General features: G+C 49.0%; 1 protein-coding gene across 1 annotated transcript in view; it reads right to left on the bottom strand.

The window, feature by feature from the left end:
* The window catches only part of LOC137640050 (SPRY domain-containing protein 3-like), a 165,674-nt gene that overhangs the window by 20,224 nt on the left and 124,844 nt on the right, over positions 1–20,606 (bottom strand).

Raw genomic sequence — 20,606 nt, forward strand, 5'->3', positions numbered from 1 at the left:
AAGGAGTCCCTGTGCCTCACAAGTTCCTTGCTCTGCAAGGAACGTGTGGCCTACATAAGCTTGTGTGTGAAGGAATAAAGTGTGACTCGTCCTAGGAAGTTGACCTGGAGATCTTTAAATGGAAATCTAGGTTAGGACGTTCCCAATACCACCTCGTCAGGGTATGGGGGACGCGACAGTATTAACTTAATACTAGGAACACAAGGGAGCATGGTTTACCTGCAGAGGTTGAGGTCAGCTATGCAGAGACCAGGATGCTGCTTTCCCCAAGAGAGGGGAGGATGAAGAAAGAAGTAAGGGCCAGACATACTCTTTCATTCACGCAGACTGAGACCGGGTAACAATGCCCTCAACCTTCTGCTACCTGTCCAATAAGGAGCCTGAGGTTAGACCAGCTGTTGTGCAGCCACCACAGGGCCGATAGAAAACGTATCGAGGCTCCTGTGGGTCACGTCCTGCAGGTAGTGGGCTGTGAAGGTCGTTTGACGCTTCCAGACCCCAGCTTGTAGTACCTGCGTCACAGAGAAGTCTCTCTTAAAGGCCAGGGACGTAGCGATTCCCCTGACGTCATGTGCTCTGGGGTGACGTGACGGAGGAGGGTCAGGATTCAAGGCGTGATGGATAACCCTTCGAATCCAAGCCGAGATGGTGTTCTTGGTGACCCTCCTCTTAGTCCTTCCCGTGCTTACAAACAACGCTTGCACGCGGGGACGGACTGCAGCTGTTCTTTTCAAGTAACGCCTCGGACTCCTCACTGGGCATAATAGCAGATGGTCTGGGTCACTTGTTACAGAACGGAGACTCGTGACCCTGAAGGAGTCGAACCGTGGGTCCGGCACTCCAGGGTTCTGAGTCTTGGCAACAAACTAAGGGACGAACCTGAACGTTACCTCCCCCCATCCCCTTGAATGGGCGATGTCGTATGAGAGACGATGAAGTTCGCTAACTCGTTTGGCCGAGGCCAACGCGAGTAGGAAAGCCGTCTTCCAAGTCAGGTGGCGATCAGAGGCCTGGCGTAATGGTTCGAAAGGAGGTCTCTTAAGAGCCCTGAGGACTCGAACCACGTTCCATGGAGGAGGTGTCACTTCCGACTGAGGGTAGGTAAGCTCATAGCTGCGTATGAGTAAAGAGAGTTCTAGCGAGGAGGAAATGTCCACTCCTTCTAGCCTAAAAGCCAAGGCTTAAGGCTGAGCGATAGCCTTTCACCGCCGAGACCGAAAGGCGCATTTCTTCCCGCAAATAAACGAGGAACTCCGCTATTGCTGGAATAGTGGCATCGAGTGGAGAGAGACTCCTCCCACGACACCAACCACAGAAGACTCGCCACTTCGTCTGGTAGACTCCCGCGGAGGACTTTCGCAGGTGTCGCGACAGTCTCTCCGCAACCTGCTGCGAAAAGCCTCTCTCCGTGAGGAGATGCTGGATAGTTTCCAGGCGTGAAGCCGAAGCGAGGCTATGGCTTTGTGGTAGATGTTGCAATGTGGTTGTCTGAGTAGCTCGTGTCGTGGGGGAAGTTCTCGCGGAGGTCCGGGAACCATTCCGCGTAATGCCATAGCGGAGCTATTAAGGTCATTGAAAGGTTGACCGATAGCTTGGTCTTGTTGAGCACCCTTCTCATCAGACAAAACAGTGGGAAGGCGTACACGTCGATGTTGTCCCACCGTTGTTGGAAGGCATCTTGCCAGAGAGCCTTGGGGTCCGGGACTGGGGAGCAGTACAGAGGCAGCTTGAAATTCAAGGCTGTCGCGAACAGGTCCACTGTCGGAGGAACCCAACTAAGTCAGGACTTTGTTGACTATCTGAGAATCCAAAGACCACACTATCTGCGATGCTCTGCTCAGACTGTCGGCGAGCACATTCCTCTTGCCAGGAGTGTTATCGAGTGGACTTCGGACCACCTCAGAATCTCTACTGCAAGATGGGATAGCTGTTGTGAAAAGGCACCTCCCTGCTTGTTGATATAAGCCACTCCCGTGGTGTTGTCGCTCATCACCACTATGGAGTGGCCCGCCAGGGTCCGTTGGAACTTTTGAAGAACTAGAAACACGGCCTTCATCTCTAGCAGGTTGATGTGCAGGTACTTTTCTGATTCTGACCAAAGGCCTGACACCCTCTGGTTCAGAATGTGGGCCCCACCCTTCTTTTGACACTTCCAAGAACAGTGTCAAATCCGGGGGAGGAACGAGAAGATCTACTCCCTTTCGTAGGTTTTCGTCCATCAGCCACCACCACAGGTCCGTCTGTTCCAAGGGTCCTATAGGGACCAGAGAGTCCGGGGAATCGGTGCCCTGATTCCACCGGGACTTGAGCCGCCATTGCAGGGATCTCATCCTGAGACGGCCGTTCGGGACCAGACGGGCCAGGGAGGCTAGGTGACCTAAAAGACGTAACCATGATTGGGCTGGAAGCTCTTCCCGCCTGAGGAAGGGCTCTGCAACCCTCCTCAGCCTTGCTATCCTGTCGTCTGATGGAAAGGCTTTGTGGAGATTGGTGTCTAATAACATGCCTAGGTAAACCAGTCGTTGCGTAGGCTGCAGAGAGGACTTCTCGAGATTTACCATGATCCCCAGATCTTGGCAAAGTCTCAGAAGCCTGTCTCAGTGTCGAAGAAGGGTCGACTCCGAGTCTGCCAGGATCAGCCAGTCGTCCAGATAGCAGAGGAGACGGATGCCGTTCCTGTGAGCCCACGACGAAATCAGTGTGAACACTTTGGTGAACACCTGAGGTGCTGTGGAGAGACCGAAACACAGTACCTTGAACTGGTAGGTCTTGCTGTCTGAGCTGAATCTCAAGTACTTCCTGGAAGACGGATGGATTGGGATCTGGAAGTACGCGTCCTTCAGATCCAGTGTGCACAAGAAGTCTTGTGGTCTCACTGCAAGTCTGACCGTGTCTGCTGTCTCCATGATGAACGAAGTTTACTTAACAAACTTGTTCAGGGCTGAGAGATCGATGACGGGTCTCCAGCCTCCAGACGCCTTCTTTACAAGAAAGAGTCGACTGAAGAAGCCTGGGGAGCCGTCCACGACCTCTTGGAGAGCATCCTTCTTGAGCATGGTCTCGACTTCTGCCAGAAGGGCTAGCCCCTTTGCCGATCCCATGGCATAGGAGCTCAACGACACTGGATTCACTGTCAGGGGAGGTTGAGATGTTGTGAATGGGACGCGATATCCTTGGCCGATCACAGAGACTGTCCAGGAATCGGCCCCATGTTGCTGCCACCTGTGCACGCAACGTCGAAGGCATCCCCCACAGGTGGACACGCGGGGGGACTGCCAATCCTAGCGTTTGCAGCCGCGGCCGCTCCCTCTAGGATTTCTGCCTCCCCTGGAGGACTTTTCGCCCCTCTTGTCTTTGACAGGAAAGGGCTGTGGCTTAGACACCTTCTTCTTAGCTGCCGGAGCCTGCTTCGGTGTCCTGCGAGGCTGCTGTTGAGGTTGCTGTGGAGCTGGAGGCTTGTAGGGCCGAGATGTGAGGGCCCTTTGGAGGAGCGAATCATGATTCGACTTCCTCCACCTCTCAGCTGTCCGTTCTATGCCCTTGGGATCAAACAAAGCTCCTTCAAGGATGGAGGAGTGTCTGAGCCTGCTGACGTCCACGGCGGGGACCTTCGGATGGAACCTCTCAGTCACCGCGTCCCGTCGCTTTAATATCGAGTTGGCCCAAAGGTTGGTAACCTGATAAGCCAGAAACTCGATGGAACGAGTGCCCGAGAGGAGGAAGGTCTCCAGGGCCTTCTTATTGCTCTCCTTAGGCAAATCCTCAGAGCGCAATAGGAAGCCCAGAGAACCTAGCCAAACGTCCAGCCACGAAGTGGCCTGCATGGCACACTTCACGACCTTCTCTTGGCTGAGGATCTCCAAAGCCGAGAACGTCAACTGCCGGGAGGAGAGCTTCTCTAGAGGAGCTCCCCTGGTGAGCTCTTCCACAGAGTGGTGAAGGGGAAGGCCCATGCTGGACTCCCCCATGATCTCAAAATACCACCTCTGCTGTAAACGAGGAGGTGGGAGGAGTCTGTTCCCGGCAGTAGAACGGCTGGAGGAGGCGAGTTCTGCGAGCTGAGCTTCGACCTTGTCCCTGGCACTCTTCACCCCCTGGGACCAAGGCAAGGCTCCACTGGCCCTTGGGGGTTTCTGGGTACCATAGACTTGGTCTAGGACCGTACCCTTGCATTCTCGAGGGGCGGTCTCCAGGTCCTTGAACCTGTTGAGTTGCCTCATCAAGTTCAAGACCTGCCAGAAGGCATGCTCCGACTCGTGCTGCTCTCCTCCCTGAGGGCTGGCAGCTAAGTCTCCTGTCCCCAAAGGTTCTTCTTGGGGAGATGCGTGGATGTTCTCCCGGGGAATGGTTGGCTCTGGTCGGATCCTTGAAGACGATTTGGGGATCGTCTTTGAGTCCTTGGGTTCCCTCCTGGGCGGGATACAGGACTCTAGCAAAGAGGTCTGAAAGGTACCTTCTGCGCGAGACGTTTCTCCTCCCCAAGGTGGGGTTCCTCCCATTGGTGCCGTGGGAGAATCCCTCGCCTCGGTGGAATCTCCTGAGGACGGAAAGGCTTCGTCCACAGGGGAAGGAGAAAACGACTGCGAAGGGGATGGAGCCTTCCTGCCGGTCCTCTTAGGAGCCAACTTCTCCCTGGGAGAAGTTACCATGAAGTCCACTCCTCTCTTTCTCTTCAGCGGGGGCGAGTTTGTCTTTGGTCTGAGCCCCAGATCAGCGAGGGTCAGCTTCACAGCCTGCACCACCGCTTTCATAAGGTGGCCAAACCAAGACTGACAAGTGACTGACGCAGTATCAGTAATTCCCACTGGAGGGAAAGGGATCTCCTGATCCTTTGGAGTGAACGCAACGGGGCCTGCCTGAAAAGAAAGGGAAGAATGTTGCTTGGACTTCTCCTGAGATTCTTCCTGGTCCTGGATGAAAGTCCTGCGTTTGCGCGGTGGCGATCCTGAAGGCGATCTGGAAGTACGCGCTGCGGATCCCGACGAGGGTGGGGATAGCGATGGGGATAGCGATGGGGCTCGCGCTGCCGCTCGCGTGATGTAGCCATCGGAGGGTCGCGCGTGGGCGACACCTGGAGCGCGGGCGCAGTCGCGCCGAGATGTACGCGCGTGGGTGCGTTCGCTCGCGGGCGAGGGGGCGCGTTGGCGCGCAGGTGAAGATGCACGTGGGTGCGCAGGTGAAAGTGTGCGTGGGCACGCAGGAGAAGGTGCGTGTGGGCGCACAGGTGAATGGGCGCTAAGGGGAGATTGCTGAAGTTGTGCAGGAGATCGACGGCGCACTGGAGATCGATGGTGCAAGGGAGAGTGATGGCGCTTTGGCGAGTGATAGCGATTTGGCGAGCGACGGCGAGCAGGCGATTGCTGTCGCGTTGGTGATCGCTGACGCGTTGGTGAATGTTGGCGCAATGGCTCATGATGGCGCAATGGCTCATGATGACGCGCAATGCTTGCTGGTGACCGACAGTGCGCAGGCGATTTTGCCCGTATGCGCGTCGGAGACCTGTGGCGATCCGAAGTATGGGGGCGTTGGTGATTGGGAGATCGCTTGCGCGCAGGCGGAGGATCGCGCGGCGCGTAGGAGATCGCTGACGTGCAGGAGAGTGACGATGCGCAGTCATCTGGGGCGCAGGATCGGATGACGAGGAAGTGCGCAGAGGTGAGCGCTTGCGGTCAGGGTCCGACGGTGTCTCGTGTGTGCGTGAGCGCGCAGGAGCTCTTGAAGTGCGCGCCGGAGTGCGCGCGCGCTGTTGCGTGAGCGCGCAGGAGCTCTTGAAGTGCGCACGCTGTTGCGCGGGCGGTGATGGGCGCACAAGTGCGCGAGGGCGAGGCGAAGGAAAAATATCCTTGCCTGCGTCCAGATCCAAAGATCTAGGGCGCTTATCAGGAACCAAGTGCGCAGGTGCGCGCTGACGAGCAGATCTAGTGCGCTCAGGAGACTGCTGGTGCACATGGTGCGCAGCAGGAACAGGAGGGCGCTGACGGCTAGCAGGAGAGCGCTGACGATCAGGAGAGCGCTGGCGAGCAGGAGAGCGCCGACGAGGAGGAGCGCGCTGGCGAGCAGGAGAGCGCTGGCGATCAGGAGAGCGCCGACGAGCAGGAGGGCGCTGACGAGCAGGAGAGCGCTGGCGATCAGGAGTGTGCTGACTAACAGGAGAGCGCTGGCGAACAGGAGAGCGCTGGCGAGCAGGAGAGCGCTGGCGATCAGGAGGGCGCTGACGAACAGGAGAGCGCTGGCGAGGAGAGTCAGGAGACTGCTGCACAGGAGAGCGCATGTGCGCTACTGCGCGCAGTTGGGCGCGCAGGGGAACCCTGACGCGCAAGGGATTTACCCACACCGTGGGAGACATCCCTTTGCCCCGAAGGGACTGGTGCCCGTCAGGCGATGGGATCAGAAGGCGCCTGCTGCGCAACTGCATCCAGGGGCGATGGGTGGCCGGAAGGGCTGGGAGGTCTGGCAGGCGTAGGAGATCGCGAGCGATCTGCGGAGAGGTCCAAGGACGTGGCTGCGACGTTCTGCTGCCGACAAGAAGAATCCTCTGCAGGGGAAGGTGACGGCGGAGACGACCCAAAGAGGCGCCTCCTAACCCCCTTATAGGGAGAAGGAAGGCCCCTACGTCGAAGGGGAGGTCGAGCCTTACGGCGCAGGCGACCTCGAGGAAGGGCATCAGGATCGTTAGTCCTCCGAAGAGGAGTCTCTGTCAGTGCGCTCCCCCGAGGAGGAGACACACCCGCAGGAGAGACCGTGGGACTCACCTTTCCCCTCGAAGGATGTTCAGAGGGGGAAGGAGAGCCTTCAGCAACGTCCGCAACGGCAGCAGCAGAGGTTTGACCAGACCCGTCGGAAGCCTCTGCCATAACAGTGTCGACAATAGACAGAGGGAGAACCTCTGGTATTACCGGCGACTGTTTGACAGCTGCCCCCAACTGGATCAAGTCAAACAGGGCTTCCTTGGAGGGCGTGCCCTTAAGCCCCAAGGAAGCCCAAAGCTGAAACAAATCATTATTAGAAACAGTCTGATCATATTCATCGAATTCAATAATGTCCTCCCCTGGAGGAGGAGGGGGAGCTGCCTCACTATGGGAGGCAACGCCCTCTCCCGCACCCCGAGGTCAGGAAACACAACTAGGGCCTGCGCTACCACTTGATGGCCTCTCACGAGAGACCAATCGAGTGGGAGCTTCGGAGGAGGTTCAGGCGGCGGAAGGAGAGTCCTTAGAGCCTTCCTTCTTCAAGGCAGCCCTTGAAGGGGAACGGTCTCTCTGGACTACTTCTTACGCCGCCGGCCGAACTTCTCCCACTGGGAGGCAGACCACTCCCTACACTCACTGCAATTTAACTCCCTATCACACCGTTGGCCTCGGCACTGCGGACAAAGGGTGTGAAGATCCGTCTCGACCGCCGACATGAATGTTCCACAGGGGCGGCCGGAGAGTCCAGGGCATTTGCGCATGATAGCGATGAAGGATGAGGCCCACTTCCAAAACACACAAGCTGAAGAGAAAGAAAAAACAGATTAAGGCTGTCAATAACGAGGACGAAAAGCCAGACACGTCTGTTCATCGTCCGAGCCAAAAGTGAAGTGAGACATTTCACCGGTGTGTGAGGGGGGAGGGGTAGCAAACTACCCCTCCCCTACCCCCTGCTAACTAGCGCGGGGGTAGTTAACCCTCGTTAAAATTCTATTGGCTCGTCAATTTCAGCTACGTCGAAAGGTAGTAACGCGTGCGTTAGGATAGGAAATAAAGTGAGCAATTGGTTTCCTGTGAGAGTGGGGCTGAGACAGGGATGTGTGATGTCGCCATGGATGTTTAACTTATATGTTGATGGAGTGGTGAGAGAGGTGAATGCTCAAGTGCTTGGACGAGGATTGAAACTGGTAGACGAGAATGATCATGAATAGGAGGTAAATCGGTTGTTGTTTGCGGAAGATACTGTACTGGTTGCAGACTCGTAAGAGAAGCTTGGCCGATTAGTGACAAAATTTGGAAGGGTATGTGAGAGAAGGAAGTTGGGAGTTAATGTGGGTAAGAGTAAGGTTATGAGATGTACGAGAAGGGAAGGTGGTGCAAGGTTGAATGTCATGTGGAATGGAGAGTTACTTGAGGAGGTGAATCAGTTTAAGTACATGGGGTCTGCTGTTGCAGCAAATGGTGGAGTGGAAGCAGATGTACATCAGAGAGTGAATGAAGGATGCAAAGTGTTTGGGGCAGTGAAGGGAGTGGTAAAGAATAGAGGGTTGGGCATGAATGTAAAGAGAGTTCTGTATGAGAAAGTGATTGTAGCAACTGTGATGTATGGATCTGAGTTGTGAGGAATGAAAGTGACGGGGGAGATAGAAATTGAATGTGTTTGAGATGAAGTGTCTAAGGGGTATGGCTGGTGTATCTCAAGTAGATTGGGTTAGGAACTAAGTAGTGAGGGTGAGAACGGGTTAAGAAATGAGCTAGCAGCTAGAATGGACATGAATGTGTTGAGGTGGTTTGGCCATGTTGAGAGAATGGAAAATGACAGTCTGCCAAAGAAGGTGATGAATGCAAGAGTTGATGGGAGAAGTATAAGAGGAAGGCCAAGGTGTGGGTGGATGGATGGAGTGAAAAAAGCTCTGGGTGATAGGAGGAAAGATGTGAGAGAGGCAAGTGTGTGTGCTAGAAATAGGAATGAATGGCGAGCGATTGTGACGCAGTTCCAGTAGGCCCTGCTGCTTCCTCCAGTTGCCTTGGATGACCGCAGAGGGAGCAGCAGTAGGGGATTCAGCGTTATGAAGCTTCATTTGTGGTGGATAACAGGGGAGGGTGGGCTGTGGCACCCTAGCAGTAACAGCCGAACTCGGTTGAGTCCCTTGTCAGGCTGGGAGGAATGTAGAGGAAAGGTCCCCTTTTTTCATTTGTTTTGATGTCAGCTACCCCCAAAAATTGGGGGAAGTGCCTTGGTAAATGTATGTATATACGACGTAACAAATAAGGATAAAGAAAAATCAGACATGAATAAAAAAAATAAATGTATTGTTGGAAAAATATTGAGCACTTTACCATTAAAATATGGAGTAAGTTTTGCCATTTTGTTGTAGATGTTTTTATGATATAATTTTTGTATAGAAGCGTTAATACTTCTATGTTGTTTTAATAGTCATAAAAACATGTTATTTTCATAATAAAATAAACTTTTGAATATACTTACCCGCTGATTATAAAAGAATGGCTAACGTAGGAAATTCAAAATCTCGCGCGGCTATCGCAGATATGCCAGGTGTACACTAGTGCCCTCACGGTACAACAGGTAGAACTATACCCAACCTCTTCAGATTTTCCATACCCCATGGTCTCTAGAGGGGAGGAGGGTGGGTTTTTAACTTATATAACCAGCGGGTAAGTATATCAAAAAATTTATTTTATTATAAAAACATTTTTAAATATAAAACTTACCCGCTGGTTATATAAGAATGGCTGATTGACACCCTTGGTGGTGGGTCAGAGACAGCTACATAATTGGAAATTCACTTAAGCGTTACACAAACCACTCAAGAGGTTCTCACCTGATAAGGACGCTGACAGCAATGCTCTGCCTCATTTTGTCTGCTATCCTTAGAAGATCCAGCGGTCCACCCAGGGGGCTGATGATCTCTAGGAGCTGTCAAACGGTTCAATAACCTATAACATGACAGGACCTCAACTAATACCCTTGTTCCGGGCACTCTCCAGGAACAAAATGACCACCTGACTAGATCAAAGATTGCGGAAGATTGTCGACCAATCTTCACGTACAATCATAAAAACATATATTATAGTTCCAAGAGAAGAACAGGGGTATTAGGAATATAGGGAAATGTAGTGGTGAATGTCTCACCCACTACTGCACTCGTTATTATGAGTGAACCCAAAACGTAAAGGTCCTCATAAAGAGACTGAATACGATCTAAGAAATGCAAGGGGAATACAGGAATATCCCTTCACAAGGCAGTATATGCGATGCTTTGCAGAGAACAGATTAGTTTAAAAGTTACAGAAGCTCTTATAGCTCTAACTTCATGAGTCTTTACCCTTTCGACATTCGACATGTTACGATCTGTTACACAACAGTATGAAAGAACTTTTGTAATTAAAGTCTATACCAGACGATAGAGCGTTTTAGACATAGATAGCGCAGGCTTCTTGACCGTGCACCAGAGAGTCATGAATAGACTCTTAACCTCTTTGGTCCTGTCCCGATAAAACTCCATCGTTTTAACCGGGTAAAATACTCTTCATAGCCCTTGACAAACCAAATCCGAGACGATAAAGATCCCGAAAGATTTAGGCCATGGATGAGAAGGACGTTTGTTAATGATCAAGAATCCAGGATGCGAGATGCCTATGGCTTAACCATTGTGAAGTCCATGTTCTTGCTAAAAGATTGAACTTCACTGGCTCTCAACTATAGTCGACTTATTTAGAGTCTCCAAAGTTAGGCCTTAAAAAGAAAAACAAGTGTAAAGGTTCGGATCTGTCACTACCGCGAAATTCCAGAAACGAATCCCAAATTTAGGCTGGACCATCTTGCCGACTCTTCTAAGTCATCTCAAATGACCTGAGAAGATCTATAAGGTCCTTATTTGATAGATGCAATCTTCTGCGTCTGCAGACAACTGTCATACTCCTGTAACCCTTGATGGTCAAGGAGGAAAAATTGTGTTTTCCTTCCAAGGTCTGAGAAGAAACAGACCGCTTGTCTTAGAGTTACCAAATGAAGAGCCCTTTAGCTCTACACTACTCCACAAAACACCCTAATTGGGTTGTAAAACCTTGAGGCAAAGGTCCCTTGTACAAGCGATAGCCTCAGCTGTCTCCTTTGAACAACCTCTTGATCATAGGGGTTTTCCAAACTACTGTACTGGAGGCAGCTAGACCTAAACCTTGATGGTTTAAAAATAAAGCATTCGTGATCCTGACACAGGAAAAACAGACTGATGACATGCTTCTAGCAAACACCCAGCATGGGACCAGTATGGTTCCAGCCTGCTGTATATGCTCATTAAGTCGTGAGAGAGAGAGACAAGATCTAGACCTCCCCCAAACACGCATCCATATCAATCGCAAGAAACCGATATCGAAGCTAGGCCTGCTCAAAAGAAGCATCAACAACATGAACCTCATGCTGTGAAGTTAAGACCTGATCGTGTGTACCAACAAATGTTCAACACACTTAAAGTCAAAGTTTGACGCGAGAAAGCGTTAACTGTGAGGCGAGAGCGACGCGAAGAAAAAACAACAGTCTGTCTATACTACTGTGAGCCAAAGACTAGACTGTATACGTCTAAGATGCGACTAATGTCGCATGTGCTTGCATCCCCGTAAGGCGCTAGCATGCTGTATGCGTTCACCTTGTCGAGTGGATACAGCGCTCTGTGTACGTCTCACCTGCTCTAAATCTACAGCGTGCTGCCCGTAGGCAACAGTATCGTGACCAGTCAGTGGCACACAGGAACAACTGTTAGTCTATCATGATGCGGAAAACCTGACTGACCTTATCCAGTATATGTCCAGGCTGGCACATGCGTCTAGGTTGCTTAGGATTTCCGGTTGACATGTTTGTCGAGAGATGCTCGCGTGTAGCATGCGTCCGCATGAGTGGAGACACGTATCCCGCAGATCGCGAGGATGGGACAACTAGTTGAAAGGATCAACTTTGACTGTCAGCGTCTGTGACCGCGTGCACGTCTGTGCCGCTACAAGCGTATGCTCTACCGCCTCCCGCAACAAGAGCGTATCTTTGCGAGGAGACGTTGCTGAACATCGGGGAACTATGCTTCATGATACTAAAGGAAAAGCATCCCTTTGATCTATGGTAGTCCTTACTCTTTTAGGAGAAAACATTTTTCCCCCACAAGAATCGTAAACGCTAAAAAGAGATGAAACTGACCTCCTTTAGTTCGGACCAACTCTACACTCGCGGGGCAGCTTGTGCGCCACCTCAAGCGTAAGCAAAGGCTAGAAGAGATCAACAACCGCAGCCCCGTGAGCAACCTGGGAGAGTCCCTATGACATTCCCAGCGTGCCTTGTTCGTGACCTGAACGTATCCCATGCTATGAGATATCGTTAACAGTAGTCGCTCGACCCCAGAAGAAAGTACTAAACAATTCCTCAAACTGGGGGCGGAGAGGAAGTGTAAACAGAAGCAAACTGAGCACCTCTTCTCTCGAAGAATCTTGTGTCTTGCACGTTTTTGGCGCTGACACGTCGCCTTTTTTCAACAGAAAAAACTTCCGGCGAACATCAGCAACTGAGGGATAAGTTACTAGAAAACATACGACTCCTGAAAAGTCTCGGACGTATTGATTGTTGATGACCAAGTCTAGGTTTTGCGACCTTCTAAGAGGACAAACTCTGTCTCACCTGACTGAGCTTCAGATTCCAGAGGAAGAGCCAGAATTATATATGATTCTTCTGACTTCTGCTCCTCTCGTGGAAGAAAAAACACACTCGATTGCTTCTCATTTAAGAATCGCAACACACCTGCTGTGAGAGCAAGTTCTGTTCGTGTGCCTACATGACGATTAACTTCCTAGTCTAGAAGACAGGAAGAATGTCGAACGTCATCCGATTGAAGCTGTGCTCTGATTAAATAGACGACGTACGGACCAACGGTCCGTTCCCTTCTTTTCCCAGGGCTGCCAGAAGCTGTTTAAACCGACTCCCACTGCTGCTTGAAGGGGAGAGCAGTCAGACCCTGCCTCGACTGGGCTCGACTCCTCTTTTCCTTTGCTTCCTTGCCTCTGGTTTGAAAGTACTTCTCCCTATAGGTTTACCTTAAAAAGGCTAGGCAAAATGAGAATATGATGTCCCCTCCTTAGTTCTACGAGAAGAGAAGGGCGTAGGTAAAACCTTACTGACTGTTTTAGTAACCAAAGTTTGAGTAGCCTTCTGAGCTCAATTTGCAGACACTTCATTAACTAAATCCTGCGGAAAAAGAGCCATAGATATGGGCGCAAAAGCAACTCCGATCTCTAACATGGAGTGACGGCCGCAGAAAGGAAGGAACACAAAGTAGCTCTTTTCTTTATAACTCCTGCAGTAAGTAAAACAGCCAGCTCGTTAGAACCATCCCTGACTGCCCTGTCCATACAAGACATAAGTTGGATAAGACTACTTGTGTCCGTGTCCTTCATCTCGGTTACTCTTCTGCTTAAGACTCCCAGTGACCAGTCAAGTAAATTGAATATCTCAACTCTCTGAACTATCCTTTCAAGAGTTGGTCAAACTCCGACATTGACCACTACAGTCTATTCCTTCTCATGGCCAGGAGACGGGAATAATCTACCAGGTTTGAGAAGTCTCCCTGCGCAGACGCCGGAACTCCCAAACCCAAGACTTCCCCCGTCTCATACCAAATGTTCGACTTAGAAGCGAACTCGGCTGGTGGAAAAGCGAAGCATGTCCTGCCCAGAGCTTTTCTTAAACCCATCCATGCTCTCATTAATTTCAATACTCTCTTATAAGAGCGGGAAAGCACCATTTTGTATACAGTAGAAGGAAGTCTCCACTGCCTTGCCTAAGGTAAACTCATAAGGGGGAGATCGCGGAGTAACTGGTGTAAAATAGTCTGGAAAAAATTCCGAGAAGACTAGCATTACTCTTTTTTTTTTTTCTTTTTTTTAGTCCACCGAATGTTGAGGTGGTTTCTCTTCCTTTCTCTCCGAGATATTCTCCAATTGATCCTTGTGAGAGAGAACCTCATCCCGGTCTACTTCTAACAAATCAGAGATTGGAACTATGCAGGCGCATCAGTGGTAACATGGGCGCGCTTGCGTTGTTCCATATCCACATCCAATTGACAGCCACTAGCCTTGGTTTGCTGTCACAATTGATTTTATAATAGAATAAATCTAGCTGGCGCTGGCGCTCCACCTCGTCCTGGCGCGCCACGCTCACGTGATATTCGCGCTACCGCCGCTGCTCGCGCTACCGCCGCTGCTCGCGCTACCGCCGCTGCTCGCGCTGGCGCTCTGCCCACTCGTGACTCGACTGGCGTGGGTCGCCATGCTGGAGCTTGGCGCCTGCCTGGCGCTGCCGCCGACACTCAGCGCCTTCATTAATCAACTTCTGAGCCTCGTCACGCTTCCGCTCAGGCTCCACTTGCGCCTCGCGCCTGCCATTTGGCGAACATCATCAAGCTTAAACTGACAATCGGCTGTCTGCTTCTTTTAATAGTTGCTGTGAAACAGAGCTCTGCCGAGACAAATCTACATCGACATGCCGCTGAACAGTGAAACTGGAAGACTGCCTGTGCGATATCACGCCGGTCCCAGAGACAACAGGCCGGCTATGCGACAACGGGTCTACCACCGAAGACTAACGCCCAGGCTCACCGTCAACAGCCGGTCGATAAGACTGTATCATCAACGAGAGCTGTTGTTTGAAACGTAAATACGCAGAACGAATCTAATTTTGTTTTCAGCTTAGTGCCTGAAAAGCGCGTATAATATTTGACAACATTAATACCTCGCTCTATATATAACGAGGGTGAGCGTTCTGCGCTCAAGAGGACTTCTGTTTGGGTCTTAAAAGACTAGCGCTTGGCTACCCTCTCGGTTCCTTTCGTCGTTCGACTTAACTTCTCCCCTTCCGGGAGCTTGACAGAGGTCTAAGACTAGGATAACAACAGGTCCGAACAGAAGCACTCTCTACTGAATAAAATTCACTGCGTAATTTAACACTAAAATTTTCATTCTATTCTTTGTTAAAAAGAAAGTTTCACAATCACTCGAAAACTAAAGTATACATTCTCTCAAACGTAATGAACTCTTAAATTGAGACTTAAAATTCTCCCAATCGTTCGAATGGGAATGAAAAGTCACTGAATCCCATATAAATGCAGCGAAAAATTAAATATTAAACATTAAATATTACCTTAATAGGTATAATATTTATACAGTAAAATAAAATAAACCCTTAAATTAAGGAATTCCAATAAGAGATGAATCATCACTCGATTTATTGGAGCATTTACACTTTATATACGAACAAACTTAGTATTCCACTAAGGAAACAACGATACATAAAATCGTGCTCTACATCGATTCGTATAAACACTAAGTGAAATTAAACTTCCTTTAATCTCTAAGGAAAAATACTGACAGGATCAATCAATTTAAAAATAAAATGTTCCTTTTATATAGTACAACTAAAAAACTTGAGAAGTAAGAAGAATATACTATTCATAAAAAACTCTACGAAATATTGTACTATTGTAACAATACTGATAACTGCGTAACAACTGAACGCTAGTTAATCTTTGCAAACAGATTGAAGATTATCTCAAGAAAACTATTAAAAGGATAAAATTTCCTTAGATTAATAATCCTTTAATTAAATTTATAACTTAATATTTCAAAAGAAAGTATTCACTTACAATTCTTTGTTAAAGCAAGTCGGACTTATAGCCTACGACATAAGGCTGTGACGTCATCAATGGATGAGATGTTTACCTTTCATCCTATGATTTCGTGAGGTTTAAAATAGGTCGAAAAAACCTTTTAATCTTACCTTTTAAGTTATAAATACGTGATCACAGTTCAAATAAAACAAAAAAGCGAAAGCCTATACTGTACTAAAAAAACGTTAATACATCACCAAATAACGTCCAAACAGAGTAAAAAGCGAGAGAGAATATCCAACAGAACCGACCGCCATAGCGGCAGGGAAAATCTGAAGAGGTTGGGTATAGTTCTACCTGTTGTACCGTGAGGGCACTAGTGTACACCTGGCATATCTGTGATAGCTGCGCGAGATTTTGAATTCCCTACCATGGCGTCAGGGACGTTAGCCATTCTTATATAACCAGCGGGTAAGTTTTATATTTAAAATTACAAAGATTAGGCTTTCTAATGATTTATGAGACTATATTGCATTTATTTATATATGCACAAACCAGCCTAGAAAAAATTTCTCTAAGAGCATAAATAGAAAAAGTGGCTTACATTGGAGATCAGCATAGGTCTGCCACGCATGCGCTGCTACTACCAGTTTTTCTTTTTTTAAGCTCCACATATCCCTCAACCATCTATCCTCTTGTGGTGTGAATTTCTTGGAAATTCGAGTCATCGAATCACCAGAGGGTTAAGTAGTAGTTTCAGAATGAAGCAATTTATAGATCATCATCAAAGTTAAAAAGTCTGGAGCCCCCTTCATAGTGGCAGAATAGCTAATCTCTGAAAAACTTCTATTTTCTATCATGAAATGGAGACCCCAAGGATTCAACAGCAAGCTGACTCTGCCTTGTTTATTGTCAGACCTCAAGTATATCAGAACATGACTGGCAGTGAAACAACCAAGTAGGTAAATATCATATTCTCCTTTGCTTGTTGGTTATTGTCATTCATATCCAACAGTAAACAGCGACAGGACTGATAATGTTAGCACCTTCATTAGCACTCTTCAGTCAGTCTAATCTTATATTCATGTTTAAAATACCTTTTTGGGCTCGAGCCATGTCGTCCTGATGGAAGTTCCTTCCGGCAGCTTCCTACTGTATAATATTTCTGCGAGTGATATTATAAGAGAATTACCGTCAGGTATCACGTGATTCTAACCTCCGGAACGACTATCCTAAGATATCGCGTATAATCAGGGACGTATCCGTAGATAACCGTATATATCTGCACCCCAAACAGATCTAACCCAGTCTAGGAATCTAAGGAGGAGGATAGGTAAGGAGCTGTTACATATCCTCTCCCTTCATAGTACTGTTTGTCTCTGATAAACTCTTTCCTTTGTTCGCAGCTTACCTATGCGTTTGTATTTTGTCAAGTGCGCCTTTTCTCACCTTTTTGGAATTATTCCTAGCATGATGGCTTTTCTTTCGTCGTCAAAATTGAGTACCCTCTTCTTTTACAGTTTGAATTAGCTGTAACTGCTTTAGATCCTCTCAGGGAGTGGTTAACTTTTTTATGGCGATGAGGGAGCGGGGCGCTCCAAGTCCAGCTAGCCATTGGGCGCCGTGTCGAGTTAGTGACCGCCCTTTTTGTTTCGTGTTCACTTAGTATTATTTCACTAGTATCACCTTAGCTAGCTTTATTTTAGCATTACGATGTCTTGGGCTCTGTTTTGTGTTTACTTTTACTATGCATTAATGTAGTTTAAGTTTTAGTTTTATGCGTGTCGGTCCCGGCTAGCCTAGCTTAGAGAGTGGTAGTCTTGTCGGAGACGGGTTCGCCGATGGCGATCAGGTCTTTCTTACTGGTCTCGTTGGAAGCAGCCATTTTACCCTTAGAGGGTTTTTCTTCGGTTATACTAGTTTACTGAGCCCCTTTGCCTGCCAGCCTTTCATCACCCGTTTTTTTTTACCTATTAGGCTTAGCCTAGCCCTCCTTGGTGAATCCATTGGTACGCCATGCTGCATTCATTCATTATCTCCCATGCTAGGACTGTGCAGTCCATTGGAGCTCCCCTCTGCGAAGGGTGATCTCCCCTTGTCGGTGCGCCAACTTATCTGTACTGCCGTTCCCTCCTAGCCTCTGGGATTTCTCGATCGATATGCGGCATCGTCCTATTAGGCTTAGCCTAGCCCTCGTTGGCGAATCTGTTGGTCCGCCATGCTGCATTCGTTCATGATCTCCCATGCTAGGACTGTGCAGTCCTTTGGAGCTCCCCTTTGCGAAGGGTGCTCTCCCCATGTTGGTGCGCCAACTTACCTGCACTGCCGTTCCCTCCTAGTCTCTGGGATTTCTCGTTCGACTTGTGGCATCGACCTATTAGGCTTAGTCTAGCCCTCGTCTGCGATCCGTTGGTCCGCCATTCTGCATTCGCTCGTGATCTCACATGATAGGACTGCACAGTCCACTGGAGTTCCCCTTTGCGAAGAGTGATCTCAGCATGTCGGTGCGCCGACTTACATGTACTGCTGTTACCTTCTAGCCTCTGAGATTTCTCGATTAGACTGCAGCCGCCGTTCCTGACGGTGTGGCATTTATTTTAGTGTCTTTCTAACCTTTCCTGGGATTCAGGGTGCGGCGGCATAGTGTCTCTTCCTTGTTGGGATAACCCTCGGATTGAATCTAGATTTCTTTCTGAGCCAGACTTCCTTGCCGTCGACTCTGTTCTGAGTATTGTTAAGGAATGCTCTTTTGATGCATGGGTATAGCTACCTCATGCCGTCACCTCTCTTTATATCTTAGCCTTTCCGGGACAGACATTGCATGAATTTTATCATTTTACTTGAGCGTGGGGGTTGGTTCCTTCTGGGATCTGACCCTCCACAGCCGTCAGCATGCTTCTCCCTGAGGGGTAGGCTATTAGACTGATGGCAGTACCTAATGGCTCTGCTGCCACCTTTTGGCACACTATCCTATAGTACCTGTACTGGTGATGCGTCGCTGCCTTCAGCTATGGCATGGTGTTTTATGCAGGAACCCTTGCCGTTTGTTTCCACCGCCCTAGGCACCTTTGCCCCTGACGGTGTTGTCGTTACTGGCGGCGAGGATAGTACACTGGAGGCAATGCTGTTACAACATAGCGCTGGCAGTACTTCCGGCAACGCTGGTACATCTGGGGTACATGCCTTTGGCAGTGCCAGTACCTAACGGCTTTGTCGACAAGTTTTGACACTTTATACTCTTCTGTAGTACCCGTACCGGCGATATCTACGCCGCCCTTGGGCACTATCGCCCCTAACGGCATTGCTGTTACTGGCGGCAGGGTTTGTACTAGTCTATGGGAGTGGATATCTGTACTAGTGCCTTAGGGCATATAGGACGTTGGTGGCAATGTCGTTCCCCATTGGCGTTGCCGGTACTTCTGGCAACACCGGTACCTATAAGGCACATGCCTTTCTGTCCTTTTTATCTGAGACTGTCTTACCTAAATTAAGATGGGTTCTCTGCTGACTGTAGGTGAATTCAACTACAGATTAACATAAAGGATTTACTCCTTTAACTTTTGAGGCTTCTTTATGTATGTTGGGCTTAGGAACTCCTTTTACAAAAGGTTTTCTAGGCCCCTGCATGAAAATAACCACTACATATGGTTATTGGTTTTTTACCAATTTGTCCATTTCCCTCTGAGGGTGTAGATTGAATAGAGGGGTGATAACTCTATAGGCTAGTTCCCACTCCCATGTCTTCCCTAATTGAGGTTATCAACTTATTGTTATAGCCCTCAGGCCTCAGGTTGCTATAGATTCTGGCTCAATCAATGCGTCGATTGCTTAAACTATTAAGTTTACCCGTACCGTTGCCTTTTAATTGGCCATTTCTCTGCAAAGATATAGGAGCGACGATTCTTTCCATGAGCACCTCCCCTCCCTCCCTTCTTTGGGCCTATAGCAACGAACTTTAAGTAGGCTATTTTTTCCAATCTCACATTCTTCAATAGGGAAATGGACATTTCATACTTTATCTCTTTTCTCACCAATCACATTTACACACAATTTGAGGATTACTATTCCCTCAATTGTTAACATGGAATATTAATAACCCATTTCTTTCAGCTTCTGGTGACTGTTAGAGGATGTAGTGCTCATTTAAACACTTTTCTCCTTACAGGCAGTGCCTGTGACGAGATGCACTGTTGAGTGCGGATTTGTGTCAAGACTGTGAGGCATCCTTGTGGTCCTGATATATGCCACACACATGCGAAGTGTCGGAGGATGAAAGCTCCAGTATCGTACTAGGACCATAAGGATTGCAGTGTTTGTAAGGATCTACTTCACTCCGGATGGGTCTCAAAGGATACCTCCGATGACGAGCGCGTGTTCTTCCCGCTGTCCCTTCGCATCTGGGTAAGAGGATGAGGTAGGTCTAGAATTCAGTGGGTCTACCACTTTAGACCCCACTATGGCAACGACCTCCCGGTCTACGGTGACGATTACTAACGTGAGGGGGGCTGTTCCTGCCCTTTTTTCCTCCCAATATCATCTGCTGGGCTAAAGGAGCCCCTCAGTTCCTGAATACTCCGGGTACTACAATGGATCTGGTATTTATGGCTAACATGAAAGCCTTCATGGAGGGGAATTAGTAATACCAGATGCTGATGTTCAAGGCCTCATGTGAAGAGATCCAGGCCTTGAAGGAGCAAGAGGAGTCGACTAGGTATAAGGTCTTGCCCTCCTAGCTACCTTATTGCACGCGGCAATGATGACGGCAGGGTGTATCAATATACAGCTTGTCACCTTCGGTGAGAGGTTGGCTTTCTTTGTGGCTCCGGATATGATCTTTCCCTTTGCCTCGAAGAGCTACGCGGCTGTGGAGAAAGCCATCCGTGAGGGTAAGTCTCTCCCAGATTTGGAAGAGTAAACACCAGTCTCAAATGTCTTACCACACGATGCCACCCACTGGACCAATGTCCAGTTTATTTTTGCTGAGAGTAAACTGGATAAAGATGCGGCCGGCTGCCAATTTCATGAGAAGCTGCCCAGGATTCCCGAACACCTTCTTAAGGCTGAGTCGTAGGCCAGACAAAGGTTGTCAGTGTCGATGTCTCAGTAGTGCTTCATGGAGATGATGATCGGCAATTTTGCAGACGCTTCAGTATTTCCTTGTTGACAAAAACTCATCTTGCCACCTTTATGAACGACCTTTATGCCTCTTTTCAGGCCCGTCAAGCCTGTAGAGAGCATGTACATACTACAGTTACCA

This window comes from Palaemon carinicauda, chromosome 4 (assembly GCF_036898095.1).
Source record: "Palaemon carinicauda isolate YSFRI2023 chromosome 4, ASM3689809v2, whole genome shotgun sequence".
Lineage (NCBI taxonomy): Eukaryota > Metazoa > Arthropoda > Malacostraca > Decapoda > Palaemonidae > Palaemon > Palaemon carinicauda.